This window comes from Rana temporaria, chromosome 9, assembly GCF_905171775.1.
Source record: "Rana temporaria chromosome 9, aRanTem1.1, whole genome shotgun sequence".
Classification (NCBI taxonomy): Eukaryota; Metazoa; Chordata; class Amphibia; order Anura; family Ranidae; genus Rana; species Rana temporaria.
Genome location: NC_053497.1, coordinates 133,193,256 through 133,207,106, shown reverse-complemented (window position 1 = coordinate 133,207,106; position 13,851 = coordinate 133,193,256). Strand labels below are relative to the sequence as shown.

At 45.4% G+C, this 13,851-nt stretch overlaps 1 protein-coding gene across 5 annotated transcripts in view; it reads left to right on the top strand.

Moving 5' to 3' along the window:
* LOC120914092 overlaps positions 1–13,851 on the top strand; it is a 181,655-nt gene that overhangs the window by 49,610 nt on the left and 118,194 nt on the right. Inside the window, exon 1 of one of the 5 annotated variants that reach the window (XM_040324571.1) lies at positions 564–776. The exons of 2 other annotated variants lie outside the window; for them this stretch is intronic. The gene's annotated coding sequence lies outside the window, so the exon portion shown is untranslated. Of the gene's footprint in view, positions 1–563; positions 777–11,115; positions 11,200–13,851 lie in introns of those variants that run through there. 2 more of the 5 variants (XM_040324567.1, XM_040324569.1) reach the window with 2 other exon arrangements.

Genomic DNA, 13,851 nt, shown 5'->3' with positions numbered 1-13,851 from the left:
GAAGAACTACAGGTCCCAGGTTGAACTGGTGAAAACCATGGGGGGGGGGTCACAATTTTTTTAAATAAAAAGTTATCTTTTTTTTAGGAGGGGGGGGTGGGGTGTCCCTGAATGGCAGTTTGGAAATGTGGTCACCCTATATCAGTGCCCCCCATCAGTGCCACCATATCTGTCTTCATCAGTGCCGCCTTATCTGTGCATATCAGTGCCGCCTTATCTGTGCCTATCAGTGCCCTCCAGTGCCGCCTCATCAGCGCATATCAACGAAGGAGAAAAATTACCTGTTTGCAAAATTTTATAACAAACTATGAAACCTGATTTATTTTTTTCCATGTTTTTTTGTTTGTTTAGCAAAAAATAAAAACCCCAGCGGTGATTAAATGCCACCAAAACAAAGCTCTATTTGTGTGAAAAAAATGATACAAATTTCATTTGGGTACAGTTTTTCTCTCTGGAGGCCCCCTGATGCTTTTGCAGTCACAGTGACACCATAATTCTATCCAAGGTTGCTGCTCGGCGATATTACAAGACACCAGGAAGCTTTGTTTGATGTCGTCTGCTACAAAAGACCGTTGTGCAAGCTCCTTCCTGATGTTAGTCATTCACAGGCAGCATGCAAGCTTGTCTTCCGCCTTGGTCAGTGCCTGTGCAGAGAAATGAGCTGACATCAGCATCTGCCTCTACAGCAGGAGACTCACACAGCCTGACGGGAGCCCGGCCAGCATCCTTTCTCCAGGCAACCATCCTCCCCGCTGCATCGCTACCCACACAGCAAGGTCAGCCTGCAATGCTTCATAATTCATCTAGAAATAGCTGCATATTATCATTTTCCTCTAATCAATCCATCTATAGAGTGATAGGCCTGCAAAGGCAGCATAATCCTGCAGGCTGCTAATTGCCTGCAATGGTTGTAGCCAGCTAATGCATCCTGCGTACCTGTAAAAAAAAACAACACCTACAGCTGATGGAAGGGTATAGGAAAACATTTAAGGGAGCAGCACAAGAACAACCGATTTCATGGTTATGGCATGATGGGCAGAATCGCCGACTGGATGCTTTAAGAGTACCTGTATTGTAGCAAGAAATGTAATGTCTTTATTGGAGATAGGAAAGACACTTTGCTCTTTCAGGGACAAAAGTTTTAGTGAATTTTGCATGCTACTGAACGTGTATTCTGGGCAGAACTAGCAATGTATCAGGTGTGCAGAAAGCAACATCAATCTGGCCATACACTAGTAGGATTCTGCTAAAAAAAAAGAAAATTCGTTCGACTTTACAGTGGTTAGTGGGGTCAAATCGATGTTCGTTTTCAACCGCAGTGATGAGAAAATTCAAAGGAGCGGGGCAGAAACATTTTTGTGGTTTTCATTGGGGAAATTACATTAAAGCAGTAGTAAACCGCAGCATTGGAATAAAAAAAATAAAAAATTCCAGCAAGGCAATTGCATAATGCGCTAGTATGCATTGCGTACTAGCGCATTATGAAATACTTACCTTAGAAAGAAGCCCTCCAGCGGTGTGCTGTCACCGCTGAGAGCGCTTCCATCTTTACCTGGTCTTTTTTCCAGGTTTGCGGGCTCTGGCAGCTTGAATGGCCGAGTGGGAATCACAGCTTGAATGGCTGAGGTGGAGTCACAGCTTGAATGGCTGAGGTGGAGTCACAGCTTGAATGGCTGAGGTGGAGTCACAGCTTGAATGGCTGAGTGGGAGTCACAGCTTGAATGGCTGAGGTGGGAATCACAGCTTGAATGGGTGAGGTGGAGTCACAGCTTGAATGGCTGAGTGGGAGTCACAGCTTAAATGGCTGAGTGGGAATCACAGCTTGAATGGCTGAGGTGGAGTCACAGCTTGAATGGCTGAGTGGGAGTCACAGCTTGAATGGCTGAGGTGGAGTCACAGCTTGAATGGCTGAGGTGGAGTCACAGCTTGAATGGCGGAGTGGAAGTCACAGCTTGAATGGTGGAGTGGGAGTCACAGCTTGAATGGCTGAGGTGGAGTCACAGCTTGAATGGCTGAGGTGGAGTCACAGCGTGAATGGCTGAGGTGGAGTCACAGCTTGAATTGCTGAGGCGGAGTCACAGCTTGAATGGCAGAGTGGGAGTCACAGCTTGAATGGCTGAGGTGGGAATCACAGCTTGAATGGGTGAGGTGGAGTCACAGCTTGAATGGCTGAGTGGGAATCACAGCTTGAATGGCTGAGGTGGAGTCACAGCTTGAATGGCTGAGGTGGAGTCACAGCTTGAATGGCTGAGTGGGAATCACAGCTTGAATGGCTGAGGTGGAGTCACAGCTTGAGTGGCTGAGTGGGAGTCACAGCTTGAATGGCTGAGTGAAAGTCACAGCTTGAATGGCTGAGGTGGAGTCACAGCTTGAGTGGCTGAGGTGGAGTCACAGCTTGAATGGCGGAGTGGAAGTCACAGCTTGAATGGTGGAGTGGGAGTCACAGCTTGAATGGCTGAGGTGGAGTCACAGCTTGAATGGCTGAGGTGGAGTCACAGCTTGAATGGCGGAGTGGGAGTCACAGCTTGAATGGCGGAGTGGGAGTCACAGCTTGAATGGCTGAATGGGAGTCACAGCTTGAATGGCGGAGTGGAAGTCACAGATTGAATGGCTGAGGTGGAGTCACAGCTTGAATGGCCGAGTGGGAGTCACAGCTTGAATGGCGGAGTGGGAGTCACAGCTTGAATGGCGGCATGGGAGTCACAGCTTGAATGGCGGCGTGGGAGTCACAGCTTGAATGGCGGCGTGGGAGTCACAGCTTGAATGGCGGAGTGGGAGTAACAGCTTGAATGGCGGAGTGGGAGTCGCAGCTTGAATGGCCGAGTGGGAGTCACAGCTTGAATGGCCGAGTGGGAGTCACAGCTTGAATGGTGGAGTGGGAGTCACAGCTTGAATGGCTGGGGTGGAGTCACAGCTTGAATGGCTGAGGTGGAGTCACAGCTTGAATAGCGGAGTAGGAGTCACAGATTGAATGGCGGAGTGGGAGTCACAGATTGAATGGCTGAGGTGGAGTCACAGCTTGAATAGCGGAGTAGGAGTCACAGATTGAATGGCGGAGTGGGAGTCACAGATTGAATGGCTGAGGTGGAGTCACAGCTTGAATGGCCGAGTGGGAGTCACAGCTTGAATGGCCGAGTGGGAGTCACAGCTTGAATGGCCGAGTGGGAGTCACAGCTTGAATGGCCGAGTGGGAGTCACAGCTTGAATGGCCGAGTGGGAGTCACAGCTTGAATGGCGGAGTGGGAGTCACAGCTTGAATGGTCGAGCGGGAGTCACAGCTTGAATGGTCGAGCGGGAGTCACAGCTTGAATGGCTGAGGTGGAGTCACAGCTTGAATAGCGGAGTGGGAGTCACAGATTGAATGGCGGAGTGGGAGTCACAGATTGAATGGCTGAGGTGGAGTCACAGCTTGAATGGCGGAGTGGGAGTCACAGCTTGAATGGCGGAGTGGGAGTCACAGCTTGAATGGCGGAGTGGGAGTCACAGCTTGAATGGCAGAGTGGGAGTCACAGCTTGAATGGCGGAGTGGGAGTCACAGCTTGAATGGCGGAGTGGGAGTCACAGCTTGAATGGCCGAGTGGGAGTCACAGCTTGAATGGCCGAGTGGGAGTCACAGCTTGAATGGTCGAGTGGGAGTCACAGCTTGAATGGCGGAGTGGGAGTCACAGCTTGAATGGCGGAGTGGGAGTCACAGCTTGAATGGCGGAGTGGGAGTCACAGCTTGAATGGCCGAGTGGGAGTCACAGCTTGAATGGCCGAGTGGGAGTCACAGTTTGAATGGCCAAGTGGGAGTCACAGCTTGAATGGCTGAGTGGGAGCTACAGATTAAATGGCCGAGTGGGAGTCACAGCTTGAATGGCTGAGGTGGAGTCACAGATTGAATGGCCGAGTGGGAGTACCAGCTTGAATGGCCGAGTGCCGAGTGAGAGTCACAGCTTGAATGGGCGAGTGGGTCTGCCGTTCCTTCAGAACGCATGCGCCAGTGACGTCACCAGCTTCCAAAAAAGCAAATATCTTCTAAGCGGTGCACGTTTAGATCACAAAGTGGACTTTACTATCGCTTTAATTACAAAACTGTTAAAACTAACAACATTTTTTGAAGAAAAAACAATCAAATGTACTGAGGATCTACTTAGTGTACGGCCAACTTTAACCACTTCAGCCCCAGAAGAATTTACCCCCTTCCTGACCAGAGCACTTTTTGCGATACGGCACTGCTTCGCTTTAACTGCACGGTCGTGCGACGTTGTACCCAAACAAAATTGACGTCCTTTTTTTCCCCACAAATAGAGCTTTCTTTTGGTGGTAGTTGATCATCTCTGCGTTGTTGTTTTTTTTGCGCTATAAACAAAAAAAAGCGTAAATGAAAAAAATATATATATATATATTTTTTACTTTTTGCTAAAATAAATATCCCCCAAAAATATATAAAAAAACAATTTTTTTCCTCAGTTTAGGTCGATATGTATTCTTCTACATACTTATGGTAAAAAAAAAAAAATCACAATAAGCGTATATTGATTGGATTGCGCAAAAATTATAGCGTCTACAAAATAGGGGGTAGATTTAGGGTATTTTTTTTATTATTATAATGTTTTTATTGATAATGGCGGCGATCTGCGATTTTTATCGTGACTGCAACATTATAGCGGACACATTGGACACTTTTGATGCTATTTTGGGACCATTGTCATTTATACAGCGATTCGTGCTATAAAAATGCACCGATTACTGTGTAAATCACAATGGCAGGGAAGGCGTTAAACACTAGGGGGTACTGAAGGGGGTAAGTGTGTCCTAGGGAGTGATTCTAACTGTGGGGGGGGGGGTGGGCTACTAGTGAGCACGTGGCGCAAGCGCCCACAAAGCCGCAATTTAAAGGGGATGTACTTTTACGAATTGAGTGCATGAAGGTAAATAACCTTGAGCCTTTGCAATCACTTTAAAGGGTTTGTAAAGGATTTTTTTTTTATCTTAATAGCTTCCTTTACCTTAATGCAGTCCTGTTTTCATGTCCTCATTGTTCGTTTTTGCTCTCAAGTTGCTGTAATTCTTCCCTGATCTCCACACTTCCTGGTTGTCTGTTTCCCGATAACCACAGTACTGGGAGCTTTCTCTCTGTGGTCACTAATCAAGGAGGTCCGATTACTGTGTGTCTAAAACCCCTCAGCACCAGTTTCGTTTTCCAAACCATCACTGCCCTGTATTGGCTCTGTGGCTCTGTACAGCAGAGGCAGGAAACAACATGCAAAAACGAAACTAGAAACTACAGGCACATTATATGATTGATTTTTATCGTTTTTAAAAGGAATCAGTTAACTATTATGTGTCTATACCCTGTAAACAGTCATTTCAGCAAAATAAATGTTTTATTTACAACTCCTTTAAGCACTTATATACATCAGCAAATGCTCAAGGTTTTTTACCTTCATGCACTCTATGCGTACAGGTACGTCCCATTTAAATCGTGGCTTTGTGGGCACGTGACTTGATGTCCGCCGGTGTGTTGCGATCGTGTCACAGAGCTGCAAAACAGGGAGATGCCTATGAAAACAAGGCATTTCCCAGACAGCTGAATTTGCTTTAAGCTGCATGCAGTGCACAGTGAGGCTGGACTTATTATAAACATGTTGACACATTTTAAAAATGCACTTGCATTGATTTAGTTGACTTGCAATTTTGTAATGTATTGCGTTGTAATCCTCAAGGCATGCTACAACACACTGTGACACATTGTAGTGTCTTGTATCAGGTCACACTGCGTTTCAATGCATGTTCCATTTTCACCCAATATACATCAGTGCAGTGTATTGGTGTGAATCAGGTATGTGGAATACGATGGATTTCAACTTATCATTGAGCTGGACCTGCATTTAGTAACTCAACGGACGAAGTGTGAATGGGCTCTGGCAGAATGTTTTGGTGATAGCACTTCAGAGGCCAGTGTGAAGGTTCAGAGTCTGGCAGAAGGCAGCTTCTGATTTTTTCTTTTTAAAAACGCAGAGCTCTGTTACTTATATGTCATGGGTGCTTAGTGTACTAAATTTTTGTTTCTAAAATAAAGGTTCAGACACATCAGTCACATTAAAGGGTCACTAAAGGAATTTTTTTTTTTAGCTGAAATGACTGTTTACAGGGCATAGAGACATAATAGTTAACTGATTCCTTTTAAAAATGATTAAAAAATAGATAAAAAACAATCATATAATGTGCCTGCAGTGTAGTTTCGTTTTTGTTGTTGTTTCCTGGTTCTCTGATGTACAGAGAGCCACTAGAGGGCAGTCAGCCAATAGAGAGCAGTGATACTTTGTCTAAAACTCCTCAGCACCAATCCAGTTTCGTTTTACACACAATAATCACATTAGTGACCACCGTGAGAAATCTCCCAGCACTGTGGTTATCAGGAAACAGGCAACCAGGAAGTGTCCAGAACAGAGAGGATTTACAGCAACATTAAAAGCAAAAACGAACAATGAGGACATGAAACCAGGACTGCAGTAAGGTAAAGGAAGCTATTTAGCTAAAAAAAAAAATTCCTTTAGTGACCCTTTAAGTCTTATTAAAAAAAAGAATAATGTAGCGCTTCCTAGTTTAGAGTAGGCTGTTAGGCAAATTTAGTTTAAATCCACTGTAATTAGTGTAGCAGGGATGGATTGCTTAGGGCTGCTCATTGTTTCACAGGCTCCAGCTCTGTTATTTCCCCCTGTCTTCTAGAGATATCCAGAATATAGTGGGAGGACAGAGTCTGCAGCCTTATTATTTATGGAACTCCAGCCAGTCCCTGGGGAGGTGTGCCCAGGAGGTAAAGGAAAAGCCCATAAATAGTCTGAGGCCTGTGCAGCAAGGGAACGAGAGTTCCTGGATCCAGTTCTGCAGGAGGAGAGCCATGTTGGGGGACTCTGCTGCTATGGGCCGAAGCCTGGGATAAAGCAGCCTGAAGACACCAAGGTCCCAGCTAGGTTTAGCTGGGGGGCCATTCGCAAATCCTGCCCAAGGATCCAGCTGGGTCAAGAAAGAGCTCATAGGGTAGAGCCAGGAAGGAAGGAGGAAGCTGTGGGAGAGAGCCCGAGTTGTCCAGAGGTGGTGTGACTCTACATCTCCCTCACTAGGAACGGCCTGGTGGATATCGGCAGGAGGTAACTGATGATCATGTGGCTGAGTACAAGACCTCAGTGCTGCAAGAGAGACAGAGTGGTGCTTTGAAACTCTGGGAGGAGTACAGGTCTCAGACTGCTTAGAGATAGAGCCATTACTTTGTGTAACTGCAGCCAGAATGTGGGCAGTACAGCCAGCAGTTGTGCAACACAGCCGGGAGGTGTACAGTGCAGCCAGAAGTTGTGCAAAACCACCAGGAGTTGTGCAGCACAGACAAAAGTTAAAGGGGTTGTAAAGGTTTGTTTTTTATTTTCTAAATAGGTTCCTTTAAGCTAGTGCATTGTTGGTTCACTTACCTTTTCCTTCGATTTCCCTTCTAAATGTTTTTTTTTCTTTGTCTGAATTTCTCACTTCCTGTTTCTCCTCAGTAAGCTTGCCCCCATCACCCGAGCTGTCGTCTCCCCGCAGGGATGTAGTCCCAAAGGAGGGGGCGAGCACGCTGACTAACCCCCAGCCAGAACAGCTCGGATGATGGGGCAAGCTTACTGAGGAGGAACAGGAAGTGAGAAATTCAGACAAAGAAAAAAACATTTAGAAGGGAAATAGAAGGAAAAGGTAAGTGAACCAACAATGCACTAGCTTAAAGTAGGGTGACCAGACATCCCCGGTTTCAGGGGACAGTCCCCGGATTGAGGACACTGTCCCCGGACCAAGTCTGTCCCTGGTTTTGTCCCTGGATTTGATTTGAACAGGAGCTGGGGCAATTTCAATGACAGTCAGTGCAGAATAATAAAAAAATAATAATCTGAATTACACACCCCCACTCTACTAGCTTGGTGGGGGTGTATTTGTTTCCATTATCTGTGCCCCTTTCTGATGATCATGTGCTGGTCGGAGCGGAGGGATAATTTCTTCAGTTTTGGGTACATGCCCATTCAGCTCCGCTCACATGTTCTTCTACCTTGGCTCAAGGCCTGGCAAGCCGCCTGCCTGCTTATCTCCTTGTCTTCCCTGGTGGAGTGGCCTTCCTCCGCACCCCACCCAGTAGTAGCTGGGGCCCGGAGAGTAATGCTGCGTACACACGATCATTTTTCGGGTTGTAAAAAATGACGTTTTTTTTAATGTCATTAAAAACGATCTTGTGTGGGCTTCAGAGCATTTTTCGGGTTTTGAAAAACAGGCAAAAAAAAAATCGAACATGCTCTATTTTTTCACGACGGTTATAACGTTGTCGCTTTTCGGGTTGTAAAAAATGGTCGTGTGTGGGCTTTAACGACATGAAAAATCTGCGCATGCTCAGAAGCAAGTTATGAGACGGGATCGCTCGTTCTGGTAAAACTACCGTTCATAATGGAGTAAGCACATTCATCACGCTGTAACAGACTGAAAAGTGCTAATCAACTTTTACTTAGGCCCCGTACACACGAGAGGATCGATCCGCTGAAATTGATCCGCGGATCGGTTTCAGCGGATAGATCCGCTGATGTGTACGATCCAGCGGATATTTATCCGCGGATATATTTCGGGCCGACCGATTTCCAGTGGATAAAAATTTCTTAGCATGCTAAGAAATCTATCCGCTGGAATCGGCTCCAGCGGATCGATCCGGTGGTCTGTACAGACAGAACCCATCCCTCGCATGCGTCGTAATGATTCGACGCATGCGTGGATATCCTTATATGACAGCGTCGCGCACGTCGCCGCGTCATCATCGCGGCGACGGCGCGACACGTCAACGCGGTGTGAATTCGGCGCGGATTTCGATCCGATGGTGAGTACAATCCAGCGGATCGAAATCCTCAGAGGATTTATCCGCGGAAACGGTCCGGAGGACTGTATCCGCGGATAAATCCTCTCGTGTGTACCCGGCATAACACAAAATCAGCAAATACAGCCCCAAGGGTGGTGTCATCCGAATGGAACTTCCCCTTTATAGTGCCGTCATACGTGTTGTACGTCACCGCGCTTTGCTAGAGCATTTTTTTTTTCACAATCGTGTGTAGGCAAGGCTGTTTTAATGATCGGGTTGAAAAAAAACATAGTTTTTTCTAGAGTCTGAAAAACGTAGTTTTTTACAACCCGAAAAATGATTGTGTGTACGCGGCATAAGACTTGACAGGCTGTGAGGCGGGCGGCGGCGACGGGCAGAGTCGATGATTGCCAACATTACTAGAAAAAAAAAAAATGTCCCTGGATTTCATTTTAAAAATCTGGTCACCTTAGCTTAACCCCCCTGGCGGTATTCCCGAGTCATTTTTTTGCTGCGATCGGTAACCCCGAGTAAGACTCGGGCTCACCTTGCAGCATCCATATGCAGGGTTTACTTACCTTGTCCCTGGATCCAGCGATGCCACCGCGCTGTGTGAACTAGCAGGTGCTCACTCGATTCACACAGTGCCTCTGTGTGCCGCCGATCTCCGTTCCCTGCGACGTTACGACGCACGGGACCGGAGAACGGCGCCAAATTTAAAAAGGTAAACAAACACCTTACATACAGTATACTGTAATCTTATAGATTACAGTACTGTATGTAAAAAATGCACACCCCCTTGTCCCTAGTGGTCTGCCCAGTGCCCTACATGTACTTTTATATAATAAAAACTGTTCTTTCTGCCTGCAAACTGTAGATTGTCCAAAAGTGTCCCTTTATGTCAAAAATGGTTTTAGAGCAGCTAGAAAACAGCGATAATAAATTATAATCACTTGCAGAATTGAGCGATAGCGATTTGTGGGGAAATTCGTCATAAAAAAATAAAATTAATGACAGCGACAATTCTGCAACTGAGCAAATTTCAGTGATTTTGAGTTGATTACATTATTGAATAAGTTGTATTATAATTATATTATTATTTGTTAGAATTATTTATAATTATTTATTATATTATAATTTATCATTTTGTTTTTAAAAAAATGTCATACCCGGGATGCCTACTAGACTCTTGTTTGATCAGATTTAAGTGAGTTACTCCTAAAAATTACAGGCCTACAGTATAAAATGCCAAATTTCCTTGCAAATAAGGGTACCGCTTTCAGCACCTAAAATCGGAAATAATCATACCGCTAGGGAGGTTAAAGGAACCTATTTAGAAAATAAAAAACAAACCTTTACATCCCCTTTAAGCAGTCCTCCAGTTGTACAGTTCCAGGGTAGACTCCCTTTTCCTATCAAAGTTCATTGCTCCCCGATAAAAATATATATTTACCCTTAAGGCTCGTACACACGGTCACACATCCAACAAACTTTCCCTTAGATTTTTTCCCTAATTGATTTGTCCGGTCACACCCATAGCATACACACGCTCAGACTTTTCTGCAAACTTTTCAAAAAATTACCCAACATCACGTGGTTTTTCTGCTCTTTACCGCCACCCTTTGGTTAACTTCTGCTATTGTTAGTTGATTTTAACATTGGTTCTGAGCATGCGTATTTGCACTTTGTACAAAAGTTGGTTGGCTTGCTGTACACACGGTAAGACAAGGCACCATCGGACTTTTGTTGCCGAAAAGTTGGTCTGTTTGCAGACCCAACTTTTTGTTGCATGAAACCCGAAAAAGTTGGTCCGATGGAGCGTACACACGGTCAGACAAATTAGAAAACTTGCAGATTTTGAAGTTGGTTGGCAAAAAATGTGACCGTGTGTATGGGGCTTTAAGCTTTTTTTTTGAGCCAGAGGAAGAATGCCGGAAATGCTGTATGCCTGGCTGTGTGTGCTCTAATGGGGGAAATAGGACTCAATCTACCAGTGGCTCTTTAGGGGGCGCACTACAATAAACTGACCCAAAGCACAATAACTTCCCACTTCCAAAGCTATCCCGCAGACACAATGGGATTGCACTGATAGTATTCTCTTATTTAGTGCAGAGTGTTGGCTAAGAATAACTGCACACAATAGGAAGGAAGCCAAGCTACACAATAGGTATTGCATAGATTGCAGCCGCCCCCAGCCGCAGTGATCACAATACAGCTCTAGTGGATTTCAACCTTTGCATACAATTACAACATGTATCTGTGTGGAAGTGAAAATTCTGGTTTTCTTGGCCTTGTTAGATGTGCTACGGACTCCGATGAGGACTGAGAGATGCTGAAAGCTTTAAACAAGTAAGGTGAGGGAAGCTTGCTTAGATGCCAATTATATTGTATCTGTAGGCAAAACTTTTCATTTTTAGGGTTTGAATGAATGGGAAAGGGTTGGAACCTCTGTCTGGTTTCTCCTGCTGTCTGTGTCCCCATTGAAGTTAGAGGGTCAACATGACAGCTCATCTACAATGAGATGATTGCAATGACTCCATAGTTGTAATTTACGTTTTGGTTGTCCGTAGGAGTGCAGCACAAATAAGTGAAAACTAAATTAACTAGGCTTAATTAACACAAACTATAATACAGCCAAATATTTCAAAATCGTATTCATCAGCCCAGGGTAACTGCTGCCATTTTTCTGCACCCCAGTTTCTATGTTTTTGTGTATAGTTGAACCCCTAATGGCGCGTATACAGGATCGGATATTTCAGACGGAATTCCGTTCAAGATGTCTTGCATACACGCGGTGACGTACAACACTATGACGAGCCGAGAAAAATGAAGTTCAATGCTTCCGAGCATGCGTTGACTTGATTCTGAGAATGCATGTTTTTTTCTCCGTCGGAGTTCCATACAGACGAACGGAATTTTCGACAGAAATTTTTTCTGTCGGAAAAAAAGAGAACATGTTCTCTTTCTAAATCCGTCGGAATTTCCGAAGGAAAAACTCAGATGGGGCACACACACGATCGGAATATAGCCTTATTTCCACATCGGAGGTATGGCTTTTTGGCCGAAATTCTTCCAAGAAGACCACTTCTGGCCAGACTTCTACGGATAGTAGATATAGACCCCTTCCACATGGGGACAGATCCGCTTGCAGCGGTCCGCCTGCTCAGCGGCAGATCTCTTCGCTAATATGGCGGATGACAGGTCCCTCTCTGCTCACTCCTATGGAGAGATCAGAAGAAAACGAATGTCCGTTTTTACCAGATCTCATCCGATCCGCCATGGACAGATGGCGACGTATCGGATAGGGTCGGATGTCAGCGGACATGTCAGCGGTTCTCATCATCTGCTCTGCATGCTACGTAGACTCATCCCGAAAGAGGACACAGCGGTAGTGGTTGGAACAATCATCAACTCACGACTCGACTACGCAAACTCCCTCTACTTAGGACTACCGAAATACCAGATTTCACGTCTACAAGTCGTCCAGAACACGGCAGCCAGACTGGTAACAGGTAAAAAGCCATGGGAATCAGTCTCCCCAGTCTTGAGGTCCCTCCACTGGCTGTCCGTACAGGACAGGGTGACATTCAAGACGCTCTGCCTCGCCCACAAATGTATACAGGGGAAGGCTCCCCAATACTTAAGCGAGAAAATAAAACCGTACGTCACCAAGCGCGTGCTCCGGTCAACCAACCAAAACCTTCTCCAAATTCCTAAATCCCGCTACAAATCGAAGGGCGAACAAAGATTTTCGGTCCAAGGACCACGGCTCTGGAATGCTCAACCCATCACCATCCGCTTAGAGGAAAACCATTGGGCATTTAGGAAAAAACTAAAGACCCACCTCTTCTGAAAGACCGGTACGACGCTGGATTCCAAGTGCCTTGAGGCGATTAAGTTTGCATTTGCTGCGCTATACAAGTCACTCACTCACTCACCGCTGACATCCGATGCTCCATAGAGAATAATGGAGGGGCCGCCGAAAAAACTGACAGGCGGACCTGAACGGTCCGGCAGTGTGAAAAGGGCCAAAGATGTACCTCGGTCCCACTGGTTTCTGACAGTTTAGACATCTTCCGATGTTGAAGGGAAGTAAGCATGATGGGGTAGATTTACTAAAACTGAAGCACTCGGAATCTGGTACACCTATGCATAGTAGCCAATTTGCATCTAACGTCAACTTGTTCAATTAAGCTTTGGAAATAAAACCTGAAAGCTTTTTATGAAAGGTTTCTATGCAGAGCTGCACCAGAGTTTGCACTCTCCAGTTTTAGTAAATAACCTCCAATGCATCTTTCACCTGTTGCATTAGGTTTCCTTCGCCAACCATTGCGTCTACAGTCCTCAACGTTTCCCGTTTCTTTGTGCTTCTTCAAAAGAGCTTTGACAACACATCTGGAAATCCCAATCTGCTTTGAACTCTTTGCCTGGGAGAGACCTTGCTGATGCAGTATTACTACCTTGTGCCTTATTGTTGTGCTCAGACTTGTCATGGTGTATGACCCGTGACAGAAAACTGTCTTCCACCGTAGTAGCAGAGTTTGGCTGTTCCTCACCCAGTTTTAAGCCTCCTACACAGCTGTTTCTGTTTCATTTAATGACTGTGTTTCAACCTACATGTAAGAATTGATGATCATTAGCACCTGCTTGGTATTTTTGGTTATTCATACACCTGACGCTAATCCTACAAAATCCCTGACTTTCTGCAAGTGTACAAAGTGTGCAAGTGTAATGCCGCGTACACACGGTTGTTTTTCGGCATGAAAAAAAATGACATTTTTAAAAACGTCATTTAAAATCATTGTGTGTGGGCTTCACATCGTTTTTCGGCTTCTGAACATGCTGTATTTTTTAATGTCGTTTTTTAAAATGTCGTTTTTCGGGTTGTAAAAAATGATCGTGTGTGGGCTAAAACAACGTTTTTAAACCCGCACATGCCCAGAAGCGAGTTATGAGACGGGAGCGCTCGTTCTGGTAAAACTACCATTCATAATGGAGTAAGCACA